The 23,990-nt window shown below is 32.8% G+C and overlaps 1 non-coding gene across 1 annotated transcript; it reads left to right on the plus strand.

Moving 5' to 3' along the window:
* Nucleotides 1-22,209: 22,209 nt before the first annotated feature.
* Nucleotides 22,210-22,285, plus strand: LOC123639030. Its single transcript, XR_006735599.1, has one exon. It is a non-coding gene; the product is annotated as a small nucleolar RNA SNORD36 (small nucleolar RNA).
* The last annotated feature ends 1,705 nt before the right edge of the window (nucleotides 22,286-23,990 follow it).

The following is a 23,990-nucleotide window of genomic DNA, read 5'->3' on the forward strand; positions in this document are numbered from 1 at the left end:
TCAGGGTTTTTAGTTCTCTAATTATTAGAGCTGATCTCTAATTTTTGTTCAAATCTTTTTTTTTTTTTTTTTTTTTTGAGACAGAGTCTCGCTCTGTTGCCTGGGCTCGAGTGAGTGCCATGGCGTCAGCCTAGCTCACAGCAACCTCAAACTCCTGGGCTTAAGCGATCCTACTGCCTCAGTCTCCCCAGTAGCTGGGACTACAGGCATGTGCCACCATGCCCAGCTAATTTTTTCTATATATATATTTTAGTTGGCCAGCTAATTTGTTTCTATTTTTAGTAGAGATGGGGGTCTCACTCTTGCTGAGGCTGGTCTCGAACTCCTGACCTCGAGCCATACACCCACCTCGGCCTCCCAGAGTGCTAGGATTACAGGCGTGAGCCACTGTTTGTTCAAATCTTATGCCACTTCTTTTCTGATTAACATCACTTAACTAAAAATTCATTCATTTGGCTTTATTTTCAAACTATTCTATCAATTTTCTCTGAAAAATTACCTAGAACATTTATGTCAATATCATATCAAGATTTATTTTGCTTTCTTCTTTCAGAGTTGAGAAATACGTTCTATTTTATTTCATTTCATTTCATTTCTTGAGACAGAGTGGTCCTGGCTAGAGTGCAAGGGCGTCATCATAGCTCACCACAACCGCAAACTCCTGGGCTCATGTGAACCTCCTGCCTCAGTCTCCCAAATAGTAGCTGGGACTACAGGTGCACACCACCATGCCCAGGTAATTTTTCTATTTTTTGTAGAGAGGGGGTCTTGCTTTTGCTCAGGCTGGTCTCAAACTCCTGGACTCAAGCAATACTCCTGCTTCGGCCTCCCAGAGTGCTAGGATTACAGGCGTGAGCCATCGCACCTGGCAAGAAATATGTTCTTTAAATATGAATATGTAACAATGTGATAAATTATTTTCTTAGCAATATATAATTGACTCCACATCGGCCCCTTATCTAAACATTGAACCAAAAATTTAGTGAGTTTTTGATAAAACTATCCATAGTCTTCACATATTAGCAAGGAAGTTGAAAGAAAGGGAGACTTGTAGGTTTGTGATGTATTTTTCCTGTACATAAATATGAATAATGGAAACATTTAGTAAGTTGGTTTTAGGTCCAATAATTTAAATTATTTACTCTGAAACTGAGGTATATCTCTTAATTTGAATTCTTCAAAGGAATGTCTAAGATGTCTTATAAATTAATGAACTCTTTTACACTTTCTGGATTAAACACACACACACATAAACACACATGGGCACTCCACTAGACCACATTTTTTGTGTGTTCCCACTGTATTAATTCTCACAAAGGTTTCTTCCAGTGGCCATGTGTTTGATGACACAGTAGCTTTGACTATATCCCATGGATTTCAGGTCCCTTGGGTGAATGTGTTGGGCCCCTGCCAATCCAACAGTTTGCCTGACACAGGCTGGTGAAACTGAACCCTAGATAGCCAGAGGTCCTTAGATAAATCCAGTTATGCCAATTTTATATCTTAATGGTTAACTATAAGATTTATCTTCTGAAAATTAACCTAGAATAAATTTCTTTTTATGTTCAGGTGTGAAGAAAGAGTACTTTGTTGCTGATATGTAATTCAGACATAATTTTTCTCCCATCCCACTCCTACTAGACTGAGTCTCAATGTTGTGCTGAAAGGTAGGAACCATAACAAAAAAAGGTATCAGCACCCTGACACAGTTTCCTTAGTTGCAAAGCCAGTATTCTGGGAGTTTGTTCCTTTGGGATAAGACCCTGGGTTTTTCATTATAAGTACTTATCAAAAGTACAGTAACTTCAAGAGAATGAGAAGACAACCCACAGTCAAAATATACAACAAACTTTAAAAACTCAACAATAAGAAAATAAACAACCCGAATGAAAAATGCATGAAAGATCTGGACATCTCATCAAAGAAGATATGCAGATGGAAAAGAAGCACAGAAAAAATAATCTATATCATATGTCATTAGGGAAATGCAAATTAAGACAACACTGAGATACCAATACATACCTATTAGAATGGCAGAAATCCAAATCACTAACAACAGCAAATGCTGACAGAGATGTGGAATAGCAACAACTCTCATTCATTGCAGTCTGGGAAAGCAAAATGGTACAGCCACTTTGGAATACAGTTTTCTAGTTTCTTACAAAATCAAACATTCTCTTACCATGCGATGCAGCAATTGCACTCCTTGATATTTATTCAAATGAGTTGGAAACATATGTCCATACAAAAGTCTGTGCATGGATATCTATAGCAGCTTTGCTCATAATCCTCAAAGCTTGGAAACAACCAAGATGTCCTTCGGTAGGTTAATGCATAAACAAACGGGTCCATTCAGACAACAGACTATTAATCAGGCCTATCAATCAATGAAAGAAATGCACTATCAATCAATGAAAAGACATGGAGGAATCTTAAAGGTATATTACCAGATGAAACAAAACCTGAAAAGGCTACCTGCTGTATGATTCCAACTATATGACATTCTGCAAAAGGCAAAACTATGGAGACAGTAAAAAAGATCAGTGGTTGCCAGGAGTTAAAGGGAGAAGGGAAGCAAAGGCAGAGAGCAGAGGACTTTTAGGGCAGTGAAACTATTCTGTATGGTGCTGTAATGATAGATACATGTTACTATACACTTGTCAAAACTCATAGAATGTACATTAAGAGCAAACCCTCATGGTGACTATGGACTCTGGGTGATAATGATGTTTCAATGTAGACTTCTTAATTGTAACAGATGTTCCAGTCTTTTGGGGGATGTTGGTGGTGAGGAAGACTGTGTGTGTGTGTTCTGGCAAGGAATATATGGAAATTCTCAATACTTTCTGTTGTTCAATTTTACTGTGAACCTAAAACTACTTAAAAAATAAAGTTTATTAAAACAAAGTACAGTTACTTTTAAACTACTTATCAAAAGACTTAAAAAATATGGTAGTTCATACAACAATCAAGACTACTATAGTTTTTCCTTATAGCTGTAACATCAAGGATCAAGTTTTTTAATGAGTGACTAGTCTGAATCATATGAAATTGATGACTTTTTTGAGCTTTTAAAAACATCATTTAATATGATATGATTTAATAAAAAGAGCACTTTAAAACTAGGGTTATTCTGGTAAATCTAAGTGTCTGTTCATCCTTTCAAATCTGTTTTTCTGCCATTTTCAGGATCCTGTTTTCTGCAAACCGTTTATTAGCCACTTACCACACTTCACCACACTCTTGCTTCTGACCAGTATTTTACTTGAAATTTTCTCAGTAGATAACAAAAATCTACATAATTTAGATGTATACTGAAGAATATAAATATTCCAATGTCTTTCATATCAGTTTTCACTTTCTCGTTAGCTAAATTATAAGCTTTCTTGATATTGAGACTATGATTTCTTTAGCATCTATTATTTTCTACCTACTGTTATCTGTATCCAGTGGATACATAAAAAATATTTAAATGATAATTTATGGCTATACCTTTAGGACCACAGCATAATTCATTGTAACTGTGTGTTACCTGCAGGATAAAGTGCGTGGAAAAAATTCTCCATAAGACTGCAGACTCCTTTATGGCCTTGACCAACCACTTGGGCCACGTGCATTGTAATTATAAAAACACACTCTCTGAATACAGCATCTGTCTACTACTTGAAAGGGCACAGAGAACATTCTATGTAATGCCCAAAGGCTGTTTCTTGACATCTGGCAGCAATCTCTCTACCCATGTTTTGAGGCCAGAAGGTGAGGGATGAGAGAATGTTTGACAACAGCACACTATCACCACTTTCAATCTATGTGCATGATGATGGGGAAATTAAGAGCTTCATGGAAATATTGGAAACCCTTGCAATAAACATGTTTCTCCTGGCTATACGATGATGCTTAAGACATGACCATTCTTAAATTGCTTTGATAAAAATTATTGTATTTAAAATCAAAAGTGAAAAACATGAAAGTCCATTTATCATGAAATAAGAGACCTTACACATGATAGCTAACTGGGCTTTTTTTTTTTTTCATTTTATCTGTAATATAAACGATGCACAATAGAGATGATTTAGAAATTCTAACAATTTTAGTGTACTCTACTAATTGAGAACTTATCATATCTGAGTTCCCGTAGGTATATTAAAAAGTGAACATTTGTGTTTTAAGCACAGGCTCTTGTTCTTGTATATAAATGAGACTGCATATACTTAAATGTTAAATCTTACTCCGAAATTGCTGCATTTTTCCCTACGTGCAGAATAATTACTCTATCTTTTATCCAAGGAAATGGAATATTTTCTTATGCTCAAACATCATTTCCAGTAAGAAATATGTTGATAGTAAAAATACTTTAAGGGACAATTAACATAAAATCCATTAGCTATAACCCACTACCTCCCAAAGAGAAACTAATACGTACAGTAAACAGTGTGCACAAATGAACGTATGGCTTTGTTGAGTCAGTGATTTCCATGTGCTGGGTTGACTTCTGGCTCCATCTCTTAACTCTACTCAGTCTCTGTCAGTGACCCTTGGCCGTCTCCAACTACTCAAGCTGCAAACAGACTGAAACCAATTTGTTTTCCTTATGTTTTTAAAGCCACTAGCCTGGTATGCTAATTAGAAATAAATCGCTTGACCCATAAAAAGAACGGCAGGAAACCTGAAATGAAGGCATTATCCAACACTTCATGCTCCTTAGTGATGCCATTTTAAATATTTCAGACAGCCTATAAATAATTAAAACCTCACCACAGCAAATTATGTCCTATTATGCAAATAAATAGCCTCCTCCCTGGTTTCATTAAAGATTCTAAATGACAAGCTGAGCAGTTTAAACATAGCAAGGTATTGCAGTGAGGCGAGAAATCTTTCAATATTTTTTTTTAATTGTTAGTGCCAAGTTTCATGTGGATTTTTACTCTAACACTTTAATTTGCATGAGCAAATAAACCTTTAATAAACCTTTTGTAAGTGGGGGAAATGCATCATTTAATTAAATTTGATTTGTTGTGAAACTATTGTGCTTCATGAATATTTAAGAACCACAAACTCTCCCTTTTACTGAAAAGAGTGCAATATTAAGTAAAAGAGGACTTTTCAAGAAGTCAGCTGACAGTATGTGAGAAATTGAAAGTAATCAATAAATGTTTTGGATTAACTTTTCAATAAAATTGATAGATCTGCACACATATAAATATCAACAGCATGCTCATACTTCCCTACATCATATCAAGTTTTATGCATAATTTTTGAAACAATGATATCAAAAAGAGGTTTTGTGTGTGAATATTTCAAAACTCATTTATAAAAATATTTCAACCATCCTTATTTTCTGTTTCTATAAGGTATTTCTTTACTTCTTGCCAAATTTAGAGAACCCCAAGGATTATATAGTAAAGTATGATTATTGCAAAACATTGCAGGGAAAAAAACCCTATTTTTTAGTCTAAAAATGCTATCTATATTATAAAGAAATGCCACAGAATAGAGATATGGGAATGGGCTCTAGTCAAAGTACATAAATATCTTTTTCTATAAATAATTAAAATACTACATTACCTTGAAGCACATTCTCACATTTTTACTTCAATTAAAACATTATAAACATCAAAGGAAATTCTTCTATAATTATTTTACTGGTAATTGATTGTTGAAGAAATGTCTATCACTTTTTACCAGGCCAACAGAGCAACTGCTTATAGTAATAATAAATGTGACTTTCTCTTACTTATAAACTAAGGAGTTTTCTAAATAACTCCGTATAGTCTTTATTAACAATTTTAAAAGGCTATTTTGAGTTGGAAAAAAGTGTTATATGTAGTATAAATTATTTTTGCATAAAATCTAAATGAAAATAGGTAGATCTTATTTCCTTAAAAATAAAAGGTTAGTATATTTATTATTAATGTCTTTGAAAATATGATATTATTTCAGTTATATCAGTTAAGATCAGTCTGGATATTTTTAGAAAATAATTTTGATGTAACCATGATTATTATAAATACATGAAGGCTCTTAGAAGAGTCAATTATATTCAAGGTAATGTAATGTTATTTGTGGAAGTAAAGGAACAGTTCAGTAATTATTCCAAAGAAAAAGGTAACTTGGACTTTACCAGTATCCTCAAACTATCAGGTAACATCCATATTCCCAAAAGATGAATTACAGCTTTTTTTGAGAAAGTAGGTTCATTTCTCCCTATTCACCACAGACACACCAAAACCTATACCTATTTTACCTCTGATTGTACGATTTTCACCTATAATCTGCTCTCAGAAGATGAGTTCTCCTTCCTTAGGGATAATCTCTCTAATACATTTTCATCCTACTTCCTAAATTTTCATCTAAGTAATTCTTTGATAATAATTAACTTGGCTTTATTCCATTTGCAATGTCTCTTTCTCTGCCAACTCTCTCTTATTCTCTCTTCCCATAAAATGAATGAACAAACAGGTCAATAAATGGTTCCCATGTAGACAAATGAAGCCAAGAGAAAATCCTTGCTTTGCTCTGTGCTTCCCTGTAGCTGTCACTTTTTTTCCCACTCCCTATTTATATATTTCTTCCCATTATACAAGCATTCCTTGGTCATAGTGAGAATTTGGTTCCAGACCACTGAAACTAAGCAAATACCCTAGAAAGTGAGGCACACGAATTTTTTGGTTTCCAAGGCATATAAAAATTATTTTTACACTATAGCATAGTATATTAAGTGTGCATAGCATTATGTCTAAAATATATGCACACTTTAATGTAGGAAGACTTTATTGCTAAAAAAATTGCTAATGATAATCTGAGCCTTCAACAAGTCATAATCTTTTTACTGGTGGAGGGTCTGGCCTAGATGTTGATGGCTGCTGATTGGTTAGGGTGGTGGTTGCTGATTATGGGGTGGCATAGCAATTTCTTAAAATAAGATAATAATGATGTTTGCCATATTGATTGATTCTTCCTTTCAAGAAAGATTTCTCTATAGCATGTGATACTGTTTGATAGTATTTTACCCACAGTAAAAGTTCTTACAAAATTGGAGTCAATCCTCTCAAACCCAGCTGCTACTTTATCAACTACGTTTATGTAATATTTTAAACCCTTTGTTGTCATTTCAACAATGTTCATGTCATCTTCACTAGGAGTGGATTTCATCTCAAGAAATCACTTTTTTTGCTCATCCATAAGAAGCAACTGCTCATCCATTCAAGTTTTATCATTAGATTGTAGTAATTTAGTCTGAATTTCAGGCTCCACTTCTAATTCTCTTGTTATTTCCACCATATCTACAATTACTTCTTCCACTAAAGTCTTGAATCCCTCACAGTCTCCCATGAGGATGGGAATCAACATCTTCCAAATTGTTTTTAATGCTGATATTTTGACCTCCTCCCATGCATCACAAATGATCTTAATGGTATCTAGAATGGCACATCCTTTCCAGAAGTTTTTCAATTTACTTTGCCAGGATCTATCAGAGGAATCCCTATCTATGGCAGCTATAGCCTTAAAAATGTATTTCTTAAATAATAAGGCTTGAGAGTTGAAATTATACCTTGATTCATGAGCTCCACTGTTGTGTTAGCAAGCATGGAAACCATATTAATCTCCTGGTACATCTCCATCGGAGCTCTTGGGTGACTAGGTACATTGTCATTAAGCAGTAAATATGCTATACACAGATGTGCTGTCATCCAGGCTTTGTTGTTCCATTTACAGAGCACAGGCAGAATAATTCTTAAGAGCTCCAGTATTTTTCAGAATGGTAAATGAGCATCGGCTTCAACCTAAACTCACCAGCTGTAATAATCCCTAAAAAGAAAGTCAGCCTGTCCTTTGAAGCTTTGAAGGTACTGACTTTTCGCTAGCTATGAAAGTCCCAGATGGCATCTTCTTCCAATATAACGCCATTTCTTCTACATTGAAAATCTGTTCTTGAGTGTAGCCACCTTCATCAATGATCTTAGCTAGATCTTCTGCATAACTTGCTGCAGCCTACACATCAGCACTTGCTACTTCACCTTGCACTTTCATGTTATGAAGATGGCATCTTTCCTTAAACCTTATGAACCAACCTCTCCTAGCTTCTAACTTTTCTTCTGCAGCTTCCAGATCTCTCTCAGCCTTCATTAAATTGAAGATATTTAGGGCCTTCATCTGGATTAGGTTTTCACTTGAGGGAATGTTGTGGCTGGTTTGATCTTCTATCCAGACCTCTGATACTTTCCCCATATTTTGCTTAGGATATTTGGATTTCTTATCATTTATGTGTTCACTTGAGAAGCACTTTTAATTTCCTTCAAGAACTTCCCCATTGCATTCACAAGTTGGCTAACTATTTGGCACAAGATGCCTAGCTTTTGGCCTATCTCAGCTTTCAACATGACTTCCTCACTAAGCTTAATCATTTTTAGCTTTTGATTTATAGTGAGCAATGTGCAACTCTTCCTTTCACTTAAACACTTAGAGTCCATTGTGGAATTATTAGTTGGCCTAATTTCAATATTGTTATGTCTCAGGAAATAGGAACATCCAAGGAGAGGGAGAGAGATAGGTAGTTCAGTTAAGAAACACAAACCATTTATTGATTAAGTTAGCCATTTTATATGGGCACAGTGGGTAGTCCTCCAAAATAGTTACGAAAGTAACATCACAGATGGCTGATCATAGAACGCCATAACAGATAGAGTAATAATGAAAAAAAGTCTGAAATATTGCAAGAATTACCAAAATGTGGCACAGAGACAATAAGTGAGTATATGCTGTTGCAAATATGGCACCAATAGATTTGCTCAACACAGGGTTGCCACGAACCTTCGATTTATAAAAAAACACAATATTTGCAAAGAGAAATAAAGCAAAGTGCTATAAAAGGAGGTATGAAAACAGTAACATGCATTAATACTTCACTTTCCAATTTTCACTAACTACTCAATTCATTTTAATCTAGCTTCTGCCACTAGTACTGCCATGGACAGTGGTTTATCAAATGATCTTCTGTTTCGTGAGACCAATGTACCCTGTTCTCAAATTCCCCGCAGCTTTTGACATTATTGGCAATTCACAGTCTTGAGAATGCATCTTTCTTGCTTCCCTGAATGACCCTCCCTGGGTCTCTGTCCTCCTTGCTGAGAGCTCTTTCCTAGGCTCCTTCCTCTTTCCTCCTTGTCCCTGTGTCCCTTTTAAGGATTCTATTCAGTCCTACCTCTTTCTAACATGACTCCATGGAGATATAATCTTTGTCCTTGGTTTCAACAACCACATGCATCTCTAAGTCCCGTATCTATTTTCTAGTCTGCTATTCTCGGAAATCTGAACACTCACCTGTTATAGACCTCTACCTGGAAGTTCCATAAGTTCTCCAAAATGTCTTAATTTCACTCCTATGTATCTAAAAGATCTATTTTCTTCTTAATATCCCAACTATTGTTGATAAGTCCAGGCTTTTTGGAATACAGCAGAAGATAAATGGATTGATAGATGGGATACATGGAAAGACACATAGATACTCAGCAACTGATCAGCCCTTCGTCATCTATAATCTATTATAATGACCCAACTAGTTTTGCCATCCTGGCCCCATACTTGCTGTTGCTGACAGTGATTTCATACTTCAAAAGTCTTTTCTAGGTATTCTTTTGAGTAAAATTTTTCATTGTTTCCTCTCATGCACAGGATAACAGTTCAAATTTCTTAACATAGCAGATAGGGTTGCCATTATTAGACCCCACGCTCTTCTGTTTTAGTTTTCTTCTCTTCTTCACCCTGCATGCGTATCTCCTCTGTTGGCCTACTGGGTTCCCAGCTACCCTCTAATTCCTGCTCAGGGGCTGCCTTCACCCTGAAACATTCCTTAAAACTCCCAGATATCGAGTTAATAATTACCTTATCTGTATAGCTTCTGTGCCTTCTCTGTAACTTCTATTCACATATCCCATCACAAGGTAATTATTTATTTATGTGAATTTTCTTCAGACTGAGGACCTCCTGTGTATCTTTGTAGCATGAGCACTTATCTTGGTGTCTACCACATCTATCACAAATTCGTTATTAAATGAGCATAAATTAAACTGATCTGGTCACACATTGTTAGTTACTGAAAAGAAGCAGAACAACCGATTCTATAGAAGAGAGGTCAAGAAAAAGAGCATTAGATTTGGAGACTGAGACATGAGTTCAAATCCTAATTCTGTCCCTTTCTAGTCTTCACCAAATCATTTAATATCAGTGAGGTGTAGCTACTTCACCTGTAAATTTAGAAAATAATATTTAATAAAAACCTAGAAATTAGGCACATAAAATCAGTAGCATGGAAACTGATATGCAATAGTCATTGAAAAAATGGTATATATTACCATAACTTTGGATTATTTATGGTGACCCCTACCTAAAACATGCTTCCCTAATGGCTAAGTGCTGAAAAATTGCAAAATTATATATTTTCTGATTTGAGCAAAATTTTGTGTTCATTAAGAATAATCTATTCTTAGGGAAATAACATATCAATCTATAGAAAAAATTTGTATATCTTTATAATTGAGACCATCTTATTTCTGTGTTCCACTTTTCAATATAAGAGAGGACACATAAGCAGAAATATGTAAGGTTACTCAGAGTCACTGATGAAGAGGGTAGGAAGGCAGAGGCTGAAAGATTCTTAGAAAGGTTCAGAGATGTTGACCTTACTAAGAGATTACTGTAAAGCCTTGAACCAAAAGGATTGAAATGCAATAATAAAATATAAATATAAATAATAATTATTGATAGCAATAATGCTGAAATGCCACTTAATACTATTAGTCATAAGATGTTAATGTGTACTAGAATATGGAAAATGTGATTTTGTTTTGCTGAAAATCACACATTAAGGAAAGGGATGAAAAAGAAATGCTACTTGTCAGAGTCCATGTCTTAGACTAAAATTAGATGAGAATAAGACTAAAAGAAAGTGTTGCATTGACAGGAATCCATAAGCATCAGTTAATATGCTTGTCTTAGGGTAACCTAACTTAAGCCTTCAATTTACATTTGACCATAGTCTAGCATTCATGCGTGACATATTAGACATCTCATAATGAGTTTTGCTGTAGGTTGACTATTTGTTTTCTTTTGTGGTTTATGTCTTTATACTTAGATACATGACCATAATTTTGATATTGGTGCTACTCATTATATATGATAGTTCTTCATACTCCTCTAAGCTGGTAAATTAGTTGGGGTAGTATAGCGGCTCTACATCCCAAACCTAAAATTTCAGCGATTTAACATAATTAAAGTTGATTTCTTATTTAGTTGCAATAGTTAATTGCAGGTAATTCTGGTGGTCATTTCCATATTGTCATTCAGGGTGGCAGGCTTCTGCTATCTGACAGTTCCACATTCTTAAAGGCCTGTGCAATCAGTCTGTGAATTGAGAAAAAGTATGAAAGATGGCGGGTGTCAAGGTTTTAAAGTGGAAGTCCTGGAGATAAAGCATATATTAATAATTTCTGCTGACATTCTTTTGGCTAGAGGTCAGTCACACGGTCAGATTAGACTTGCAGGGGACTAGGAGATATACCTTACTTATGTAACAGCGGAGAAGAAAAGAACATCCATTTGATGAGCAGGTAGGCAAGCTTTCTTATAGGATTTCCTCAAATTTATTAGTGTTCATTTTGTTTTCAAGTCCTACCAACTCTTACACCAATGATACTCTTTCTTATCATTCTATTCTTACATTACTGCTTGTTCATTTCAAATAATATTATTAATAATCATATCTCATACATTATTTATCTATCATTTATCTAAGCCTGAACACATTCTCCTGAAGAAAGGATTATCTCAATTTTTTAACAAAATAAAATGAGAACAAGAGAGTTCCAAAATAATGTAAGAAGTTAAAAAAAAAGTTTAAAAAGCAAAATGCGGAGGGAGGAAGCAGTGACATATTTTTTTGGTAATTATGCTTTTTTTTAATTTTTAGAATTTGTCTGTTTTTACTGTGGGTCAGCTGTTGATATTTCATCAAGATAACCATTTCTTTGCTGAGTCCAGGTGACCAAGGAAGAGCCACACCCTCGAAACAAAATAAAACACACACAAAACAAAACCGCAAAATCATCTTTAACCTAACTTTTTATAGGATGTCTCAGTTCCCCGTAACTTTGTGCACAAGCTTCTGTGTTCAGTTGAATTGTAACTGCTTTTTATATTTGGAGAGAGTGTGACTATTGAACTTGAAACTTTAAAAAAAAAAGTTAAGGAAAGATGAAAATCCTATTCTCTAAATAGTCCTTGTGTTCGATACTATTTTATTTTTAAAATAAGATGGTGGATGATCACTTTTTTCAATGCTGACTTTTGTGTTGTATTTTACATACCATGCAAAGGTAATCCTTGTTATTCAATGGCCAGGCGGGGTGGCTCATGCCTGTAATCCCAGCACTTTGGGAGGCTGAGGGGGGAGGATTGGTTGAGCCCAGGAGTTCAAGATCAGCTTGGGCAACAGAGCAAGACCCCATCTCTACAAAAAAATTTTAAAAATATTAGCTGAATGTGGTGATGGCACATATCTGTATCCCAGCTACTTGGGAAGCTTAAGCAGGAGTGCTGCTTGAGTCCAGGAATTTGAGGTTGCAGTGAGCTATGATGACACCACTGCACTCTAGCCTGGAAGACAGAGTGAAACCCCATCTCAAAAAATAAATCAGTCAATAAAATAAAATAAAATAAAATGTGTGTATGTCCAAATACATATATTTAAAATGTTCATTCCATATTTATTTTGGCCTTAACATGATCTTAATATGCCATGTCTCTTCATTAATTTTAATCTCAATAAATATGAAAATCTTTATGCTTTGTTTTTAAGTTCATGGATGTCCTTGACAAGAAGCTTCAGAGTAATGGGTTGAAAAACCTTACAGATGACAATTATACTTCTACAGAAAGTCACTTTACATTTTGAAAGATAGAATTCTTCAGCTTTTTTTTCTTTAGTGATGCCAACTTTTGCAAATTGCGTGACGTAGTTTTATAAAATTATTTTAAATATCTTAATAAATTGGACCATCTCTATTTCTAATTTTTGGTGTTTAAATGAAGCATTTTAAGTTAAAATTAGCATGGCTTTTCTCTTTGGGTAATTTTAAAATACATTTTCTAGTCTTCATTATGCCTTTCAACTGCCTACTATTAAAGCTGATATAAAATATTACATTTTAAAGTTGTGCAGATTGTTCCTTTATTCCAGGACAAAGGTCTGAAAATATGAACAGAAACTATCACTGACATATTTGGCATTTAAATATTTAGCAGGTTTTCTCTTCCTGAATTGAAATAATTACTACTTAAATTGTACTGAATATGTTTTAAATAGAATACTTTAAATTGTAACTAAACTTGACATACTTAAGATACTTATTTTTAAGTTTCAGTTTTTTAACATAAGAATATTGACTAATTTATACATGTTTAAATATCTTTACATAGTTATATGTTTGTTCTCTGGAAAAAATAGCAGCCTAACTTTCTCAAGTATACCTAACTCTCTGATATTTTTTGTGCTAAATACAAAAGTTTTAACTTTGTCATCTTCTTATTTTTCCTATCCTTGTTTCTCTACTTCTATTTATTTCTTTTTCTTGTTATTTTACTTCTATATTTTAGAGGCTGCCACGAATTCTTTTTTTATGAGAAATACAGACTTATGTATTTACCAGTTTCTTCCAGCAGACTGAAAATGATAAATTATAGTTAGTCATTACAATTGTCTGCATAGCTTGTGTGTGAGGCTCTCACAATATTTTGCTAGAAGATGAATAATTCCAGGTAATGACTTAAGATAATAATGCAAACATACTAAGCTGGTTTCTTAATCCTTAGAAGTAAATATTTGGATGAAGGTATACTATAAAATAGATGTTCTTTGGGTGCCATGAACTCATTCAGATTGTGTTACCCAGAAATAGTTATGATACCGTTTTATACATTTTTTTTCTCAAAATTTTGAGAGAATTGTAGGTTGACATCCATTTGTGCCAAATAATACAAAAAAGATCCCAGGCATCCTTTACCCAGTTTTCCCAACGGCAACATCTTAGAAAACTATCGTACAATATCATAATCATGATATTAACATTGGTAAACTGGAAATACAGAACATTTCCATCACCATGAGGATTCTTCATTGTATTAGTTTCCTAGAGCTGCCCTAACAAATTACAGCTGGGTGGCTTAAATGAAGGGGAATTTATTCTCTAACACGCCTGGAGGTCAGAAGTCTGTAAACAAGGTATCAGCAGTGCCACACCCCCTGGAGAGGTTTAGAAGAGAATTCTTCCTTGCCTTCTCCAGCATCTGCTGGCTCCATGTGTTCCCAGACTTGTGGTTACAAAACTCTGACCTCTGCCTCTCTCTTCAATGGCTACTCTTCCATGTCTATGCTTATTTTATACGGACACTTACTATTGGATTTACATATGAGAGGTAGGTTTTACTGGGAAATCCATGGTCATGTTGATTATATTTTCATTATCGTTCAGGAATTTTATAATGATTATAAATACAACTTTTTGTTTCATTTTAAGGATACATGGTAAACTAAACATATATTATAAAGCATTATTTTATACAAAAGAAATGTATGCCATGCTCCCTTTGTTTAGTAAATAAGCCACATTATCTATCATCCTATCTTCTTTTGCATACTCATGTATACCTCACTTCTTATGGGTGCATTAGCCATTAATCCTTTCATTTTACACTTTGTTCCTAGTGTCAAAAGCTTCATAGTGTGTTCAGAATTGCTCAGCCTAAAATAGCCATTCTGACTGTAGAGCTTTGCCTGAACCTGCTAAGTTTCTAGATTCAGTTATGTGCTGTTTATTTCTCTTGCTGGAAGGAAAATTTTATGCAAGCCTAGGAGAAAAGATCAGAAACCAATTCTGAGCTGTTATTGGAGAAAGCAGAGCTTGTACAGAAAGTCAGCCCTCAATCTTATTTAGATGGTTAAGAATGAGGATCAAAAAGTTGGACCAATCTGTGTCGTGTCTAGTATGCCTCATGATCAAAAACCATTAGACAGTGCAGAGTTCCAGCTTAGAGCTTGGTTTCTTAAAGCCTTGGTTTTCTGTGATAGAAAAATCTCTTTCTATTTTCTATTATTCTTTAACGTACATATTATTTCCCTCTCTCCCTCTATGCCAGTTTCTGTCTTTTCTCTACATTTCAGTCTATTGCATAATTTCTCTTTAGATGTAAACCAACTCCATTCCCAGCTTTTATCATCCTTTGAAAGTACATTCACCTTGTCCAAGCTTGCTATCTTTATATACCAAGGGAAAACGACCTGATAAACGATTTGATGCAAACATTTCAGTAATAGTTTGGCAGTTTAGTTTCTGAAGATATATGGTAAGCATTCACTCTGAAATCCCTACATTGAAGCCTTGTTTCTTAAACTGTGAAATAAATGCAATCAGCATCAATTCAAGAAAAGTATTTCAGTATATTTTCTGTAAATGTATTTTGGTACAGATTCTTACAAAAAAGAAAAATGTAAAAATCCTACTTTGATTGAATTGGTGCCAGAATTGGCCTGGACTTCAGAAACAATGCCTGTGTGTGTGTGTGTGCACGTGCTTCAAAATTGAAGCACATATGAAAAATTTTTATCAAACAAAGTTTTGACAGTCAAATAATCTCATATGCTTTCTTCTGAGTATAATTTTGGTGGAAAACTTTTAAATTTTTGGAAGAAAATTCCAAAGGAAATATTATAAATTTAAAAGTTTTCAATAAATAAAACCTACAACCCATAGTTATAATAAATATCCCACTTACAAAAATTGATACAATAAACACAAAAATATCAATAGGTAAATTCACAGTGTCAACAGGAGTACAGAGACTAGAGTTAGTAAGTATTCATATTATTTAAATCAATGCCCCCAAATTAACAAACAAGTGGTGAATAAACAAGTGGAAAATGTTTAACCTTATTATTAACTAAATAAATTACAAATAAAAGATGAATGAAATTCCATTTTCATCCCTCAAATTTTCATAGTCAAACTTTAAAAAAGTTATTAATATAGATGCTTACAAACACTGCAAAGATTGGATGAAATAGCCACTCAAAATTTTTTCTCTAATGTGATTTCTCAAAACATATCAGATACCTTCAAATAAAGAGTCCATACGAGGATGAAATAATCCATATATAGGAATACTACCTAAGGATATATAAAATTGGTCAAGGTTTTATTCTCAAATAAGTTTAATATCAACTATTCTATCTGGGGAATTGAAATTAATATACATTTCCATGACCACTAATTCAAATCTAGGTAAATTATATAGTAAATAACATGATAAGCTATTATTTGGCCATTGAAAAATAGTTTTTAATGATATGAGAAAATTAGTACCAAACAATATGAAAATAAAAATGTATACAATCAGCCTTATATGTCAAAATAATAAAAATTGCTTATCTTTGACAGGAGGGTCATTGATAACTTTTATTTCCTTCTCTGCCCTTCCTATATATTAAATAGTATTTGAATTCACTAGAATGCAAGGATTTGACATTCATAACATACACTAATCTTGAGAATAAAATACACGATCTATTTTTATTTTGTATGGAGCTAAACTCTTCTAATGGAAGAACAGATTGAAAGTTGAACTTAAATCTTAATCTGAAGTAAGCATATACAACATAAAAGAAGTGAGAGGGAAGCAAGTGCCTAGAATTCATAGCTGGATTTGAACTTGACTTAGAAATGAATTTTAAAAGTGGAGACAATCCACAGGAAAAGAATTCCAAATGAGTAATAACATTTTTGTGTGATGTAGACTGGGTTTGCCAAGCAGACTCGAACCTGACCCGTCTTGTAGAGTCCCTGTTGCGGAGGTTTGATCTCCTGGTGGGGATTTTGAGCTCCTGGCAGCGCTGTGGCTGCACTCTATGGGGAGAGCTGCTGGAAGTCAAGCAAGGAGCATAAAAGCAAACAATGCTTTGCCTAGAAAAGGATAATTCAATCAAAGAGAAGGGACAAACAGGGGATTTTTTCCCCCCCAATACATTTTAGCTGACAGCGCAGGCTTAGAGAACAAAGAAACATTATATGGAGCAACAAATTGAGAGATGCATGGAAATCTCCTTGAAAAACTATAAGAAATAAAGTTCTAATAATTTTAATGTCAAATTTTAGAAGAGGAAGAAAATAACTAAAATGAAATCATTTGTTTAAAACATATATATTTATGAGAACACTTTTTTTTATTCAAAATAGTGGATGGTGTGGTACTTTTTAAAAGAAAAATATTTGCCTGAAAAGGTTATTTTCTATGTTTGTTTTATTTATAATATAATTTATCTCTTTATTCACAGTGATTTTTCTCTACATTTACCTTCATCAGGACAAAAAAGACACGTATTTTAATATTTGCCTAAATCTTTGATGTTGGGACACTGCACAGATGTTTATGAATATGATTTCATTTATTTTTACTTTGCATCTTTGAAGAAGGCAGAATATAGATATTATTTTTTTCATTCACTATATTAGAAAACCAAAATTTCCAGGCTTAGGGACAAGCCAGCTGGAGGTAAATCTGAGATTTTAAAGTATTTTCTTGTCCTTAAAGCCAATTCAATATAAAGCAGATAATCAACAAAGTTTATCTGAAATAATTTTGAAGTAATTTTAAAGTTATAAAGTTACCATAAAGTCCATCCTGTAAAATAGCAAACATTCAAGATACCAACTGGTATTGAGCATTATATTCATTACAGTAGCAACATAAAAGAAATAGAAGAGAATGTGCACTTTCAAAATATCTGCTACACAGTTGTATTTGTAAACTTACAATTCCTCCATTGGTTACAAAGAGGAAACCTCTGCTGACACTTGTGCCTTCTCAAGGAAGTAAGCGAACGGTGCTCCAACAACCACTCTGGCCAATGCCTTACTTATTCCTTCCCAAGAGGGGTGCATGACTCACTCCACTCACAGGATTGTGAGGAAGACCCTTTCCAAAGCATGCACTAGTTTTCTGTTTTCTGGGAGGGTTGATCTGCCTGCCTCTTTCCCTCCTTCCTTTTTTCAAAACATCAAACCTGCACACTCCCAAGCACAGCGAGCTACTTTTCCTCAGAAAGCCCAGTTTTAATGCTGGCCTGCAGGCCCTAAGGATTGAAAGGCCCATCTCTCAGCTTCTCTGTGTAGCCAATAACCAAACAGTGAAATAGGCTCCTGTTTTCATGAGGCTGGCTGGGCAAATGCCTTTATGGTAGAAACAGCCTTCTCTCCAGTCTAGTGTTAACGAATAAAACAGAGAATATACTATTAAATTTGAATTTCAGATAAAGAATAAAAAATTAATATAATGTCTCAAATATTATAGGTGATATACTAAAAAATTATGTATTGCTTATCTGAAATTCAAATGTGTATGTGTGTCCAGTATTTTTATTTATTAAATCTGACAGCCTTACCCCAGGCAGGCTTCAAAATCTACATTTGGGTTAATAGGAAGGAAGACGGTATCTAAGCTGTTGCTCTATGATTCTATTAGATCAGAAACTAATTTTGAGCTGTGCACAGACCTTGTATAGAGAATCAGCCCTCAGCCTACTTATTAGGCTGGGAGTGGGGATCAAAATGTTGGGCCAGTCTGGAGTGTAGTGTCTCATATGCTTCATAATCAGAGAGCATTGGACTGTACAGAGTCCCAGTTTAGGGTCTAGAGCCTTGGTTTTCTGTGAAATAGAAAAATCTCTTTCCATTTCCTATTATTTTTTAAAATACATATTATCTTCCTCTCTCCCTCTATGCCAGTCTCTGTCTCTTCTCTACATTTCAGTTTATTGTCCACTTTCTCCTTAGATATAAACCAGCTCCATTCCCAGCTTTTATTATCTTTTGAAAATATGTTCACTTTGTCCAAGCTTGCTATTTTTATATACCAAGAGAAAATGACCTGATAAACAACGTGATGCAAACATTTCAATAACCATTTGGCAGTTCAGTTTCCAAAGATATGTGGTAAGCATTCACTATGAAATCTCTACATTGAAGCCTTATTTCCTAAACTGTGAAATAAATACAATCAGCATCAATTCAAGAGGGAATATCAGTATATTTTCTGTAAATGTATTTTGGTACAGATTCTTGCAAAAAAGAAAAATGTAAAAATTCTACCTTGATGGAGTTGGTGCCAGAATTGTTCTGGGCTTTAGACCAATTTGATCTTATTATTTTTCAATAAGAATAAATTCAAATAAGAATTTGATCTTATTATTTTTAGACAAATTACTTTTTTTATTGGAGATTCTCACTGACAAAATTCTAACCTTATAAAATATGTTAATGAAATCTTCCTTCCAAGAAATAATTCCTCTGGAATTTATATAAATCTAGAAGCTAATATTTTATCATACTTTTAAATATCTATAATTAAATTTTCCATTTTATTATGAAAAACAATATGCCAAATATTTTCCAAAATATTTCCAATGGGCTTTCTATCCTTGGTTCCTCACACAATTTTTAAACTAGTGTATGCTATAAGATGTTATTTATTTTATAATGACAACAAAATATGATATATATTTGAAGTGCATAAATACACATTTTCTATGACATAAAAATTGCATTTAAAATTTTTATCATAAAATATAGAATATGAAAAGAAAAGATATGTAGAATGCATAGGTTCAAAGAGTAAAACTTTAAATTAAATTTGATTTATCTCAAAATTAATGAGCTTAAAAATGTCAGCAAGAGTAAACCGAGGTACAATCCCTAGAGAAAAACAACTAGTTTGGTATATTAAAAATGATAAATATAGTGAGAAGAAAGAAAATATTTTAAACCATAGTAGTGCAAATTTATTTTAAGAAATAATAGTTTTCCAAATAAGCTTCTCTCCATTATTAGTGTAGTCAAGTTAAGTTTATTCATATATATTTTGTTTAAGCATCTATATCCTATACCTCTAGCACTTGTACTTACAGATGGCCTTGCCTGGCTCTATGAAAGTGCTTTAGTCAAGAGTTTCTGTTGTTATGATATGAACCATTCAAAAGCAACTCAAGCAGTCAGTGAAGAACAATTCACTGAGGAAAATCATAATGCCAATTTAGCAATGAATTTTCAGCCTATCAGTTTTCCCAAACCTTTTGATACCAATACATATATAAAATTAGGTAGAAAATTGTTACATGTAAATTATAGGTACTTCAAAAATGAGACACCAGTTATATACTACATTGTAATATTTTCTTAATTGCTATACATTAAGTTTCCTCTTATTTCTTTAAAAACTATCATACTATCACCAAATTCTAGCCTAATTGTGTGTTGAAAGCAAGCAAAGTGAAATTCCATGTTAAAACTTTTAAAAAAATATATGCATGTTCCATTTAAAAAATATTCTCTATAAGCAAATCAAGTGAAAGTAGTTTATTCAATCAGTAGATTTTAAGAAAAAGGCTTTCAAATAAACAAAAACTGCAAATATAATAATGTCCAATTATTCTATAAACTTTTAGTCATTTTCATTTTACCATTCAAAGAAGACTAACATTCAGTATATTAAAGAAAATGTCCACCTCATAGCATGCAATCTTATATAAATTGATCTTGGAGTGAAATTTTAACACTATTTCAAACCTCACAATCATGTCTGTAATAGCAGACTGAATTGTCATAACCACAGGCTGAAGAAAAAAAGGAAACCTGGCTCCTATTGAAAAAGCAATTTGTTCAAAACACATCTTCGAAATCAACAAAAGAGAATTAGATTTTCTTTATGCATTGCTTCTTCTTTAAGTTTTTGATTAGCACTCATGAAAGCTTTATTCTTAGACACATCAGGTTCATTATTATTATGAGCAGTTTATATTTTTGTTGCTTTTTGTTGCTTTTCAAAAGAACATTTAATTGCATAGGTAAAGAATAATACTTGATCACTACAAAAGGTATATAATTTAAAAATCAAATAGGTACTTGAATATGACACATCTAAAAGTTAAAATCTACCAAAATGAAAATGATCACATAGATAATTAGTTAATTGACTTTTTGCTAAAATAAGTTCGTTTATGTATAGGGCACTGTGGTAAAGAATTATGTTTTACTTAGATTCAAAGGAGCATGAGTTTGTATATCAAAGCCTCATTCACAGCTAATAACTGCTATTCATGAAAGAAGTAAAAGACTAGACTTTCTTTTTTCCTCCTTTTCATTCCTTGATATTTTAAGTCAACAGATCTTTCATGAAGTATCTATTAGCTACCTGTATGGAAACTATTTCAGAGATAACAATGAAATTAATTCTAGCATAACAAAAATAGGATATCTAAATATGAAATTAGGAAACTTGATAAATAACTTCTCTGTAAAATCTTTCATAAATATCCTCATTATGTAATTAAAATTTAAAAAGTTTCAACTTCATCTAATATTTAGGTTTTTGCATGATATGTGTAGATTAAAAATCAACTATCACTTATCTTTACCATGTAATTATAATTCCCTTAAAATAGGATATATCTGCTAATCTAATAATCTTTGAAGAATCATTTCTACGTAGTTATGGGGAAAAGTGTTTAAAAACAAAATGAACAACAAAATTATCTTAAGAATTGAACTAAATTATGCAGCTTATTTTACTACTGTTCTTGAATTAATTTAGAAAAAAAATTTTCATGTTAGGACTCCAAAGCATACATAATTTTCTATATCCAGGAAAAATATAAGAAGTAGCTTCTATATATTCAAAATGATTAACTGAAAAATACTATATGTTATACTGATTTCGTTAAGGTTATCTGAAATATGCAAAACTTATAGAAATATATAATTCAAACTACTTTATCAATTACGGAGTCTTAACATTTCATATATCAGATGAATGCAGGACTATGGTTCTGTTCTGTTCTGTTTTATCCACCAAAAATATAAATATATTGCCTTTTTCCATAGTTTGCTTTGCTATTCACCGCCAAAGCAGTGGTGACTTTACTACTGAAGGTCCTCAACTTCGGAAACATGCTATTATCATGGAATTCTGCTGGGTTTTGTCTCAGCATATACTTATAATTAATATAATATAATATTGCTATATTGTGAGATCTAACAAATGCTATATATTTCCAAATTAAATCCAGATTAAATCTTATTTGCTTTCAGATTCAAATTTTAATTTAAAAATTTAACTTTGATGAATAATGATATTTTCCTGAATCAGCAATGATGATCATGGAACTAGCATTTTAAAACTGGTTAAGAAAAGGTAAACTATGAAGTGAATTATGAACATTCACATTCTTAAACATCATGATATTTTCTGGAATATTGCCAGTGAAGTTTTCATTTGACTAATAATTAAAAAATTACCCAAAGAAATATAACATTTTGACAAAAAAAACTATCATATTCATTTAAATTAATATGTAATTTTTGTTTTCTAAATAGGAATCAATTTCTACATAAAAACCTTTCTCTTCCCAATATACTTTGGCATAGAATTCATCAGAACATATAACACACTCTTCTCAGAATATTAAAGTACTGTATTTTTATAAAATATTATTTCTTCTGGGCACTACTTCTAATCATTCCTTTAGCTAACATAGTAAATGTCCTTGTAGAACTTTTAAAGTGAATTTAAATCTAATGTAGTTTTTAAAGAATTTCTCAGCATTTAATTTTGAGAAATTCTTAGCATTTAATGTTCTGGCAGAAGTGCCTAATGCAAAATGAAATGTTTATTTTATTAGTTTTATTTAAATATTTGGTCAGGTACTTGAAAAATCCTGAGTCCATTAACTTGCCGTAAAATATCTGCTTATATTATTTGTATATATTTATCTATGCATACTGAAACTTCACTATAATAGATAATTTAATATAAGAAAAGTTCATACAAGGACATTTGGTTTTTAATATATTTAAATACTAAAGCTTATAATAGTCTCTATTGTAACAAGATGACTAATGTTATGATTGAAAGTGAGTGAAAACCTTTAATAGTAAGGTACTTGAAATAATTAAAGGGAAAGTAAGAATCAAGAAAGCATTCAAGATAATTTAGAAAAATAATAAACATGTGGGCTATGATAAAAATACAAACATTATAATGATGCAGTTTGAGCTGTGGCCAGAGAATCCTCAACCAATATAACCTGAATAAATGTGAAATTAAGATTTTCCTCACACCTTGGGCAGTCTCATTTGACATATTATAAATGGTTAGGCCAGATGGTGTTTGGGCAAACAATCAGCTTCGATTGCAAACCTGTCCTCTCTAACACATACACATACAACACAGGCTGCTAAGCTATCAAACTGTCTGAATAATGATCGGAAAAGAACTAAAATCAACTGCACTCCCATAAAAGAGTTGATTATATTATTTTATATAAAACATGTTATATGTAGCAAATTAAAATGCTGCAACTGAGCTCCAGTGTTTTCTAATTAAAGATCCATGCTATAAAAACGAAAGTAACTCAATTTTGGGATCTCTTTGAATGGCATACATTACTTTAATCCTTCCAGTATTAATTGTTATATTTCAGAATGTTAGTGGCCACATGACTTTGGTTAGGATAATTTAGCTAAGAAATTTCAAAAATTGAGAACTCCCTTCATTGGCCAAGCAGGAGAGAATTAATATAGCTGCAATTATGTATTTTTAGATATTTAATAAAATAAATTTGGTTTCAAACAGAAGTAACAATTACAGTTTTCTAATATGTATTTATTTCTTTTATCTCTTATGAATGAATTTTAGAAAAGTATAACACAAATTATTTTTAATCATTTTGTAAGATTCTTCCAAAATAGAATATTATTCATTTCAGTTTTTTTCCTCTCCTATGGGTGCTAAGTTGATTCTCTGGAGAAAACAAAAACTTTCTAGGAGCAGCTTACTCTTGACTAGGTTAACAACTATAATCTAGTAATAAAAGCACACTGAACAAACTCAAG

Source organism: Lemur catta, chromosome 5, assembly GCF_020740605.2.
Source record: "Lemur catta isolate mLemCat1 chromosome 5, mLemCat1.pri, whole genome shotgun sequence".
Lineage (NCBI taxonomy): Eukaryota > Metazoa > Chordata > Mammalia > Primates > Lemuridae > Lemur > Lemur catta.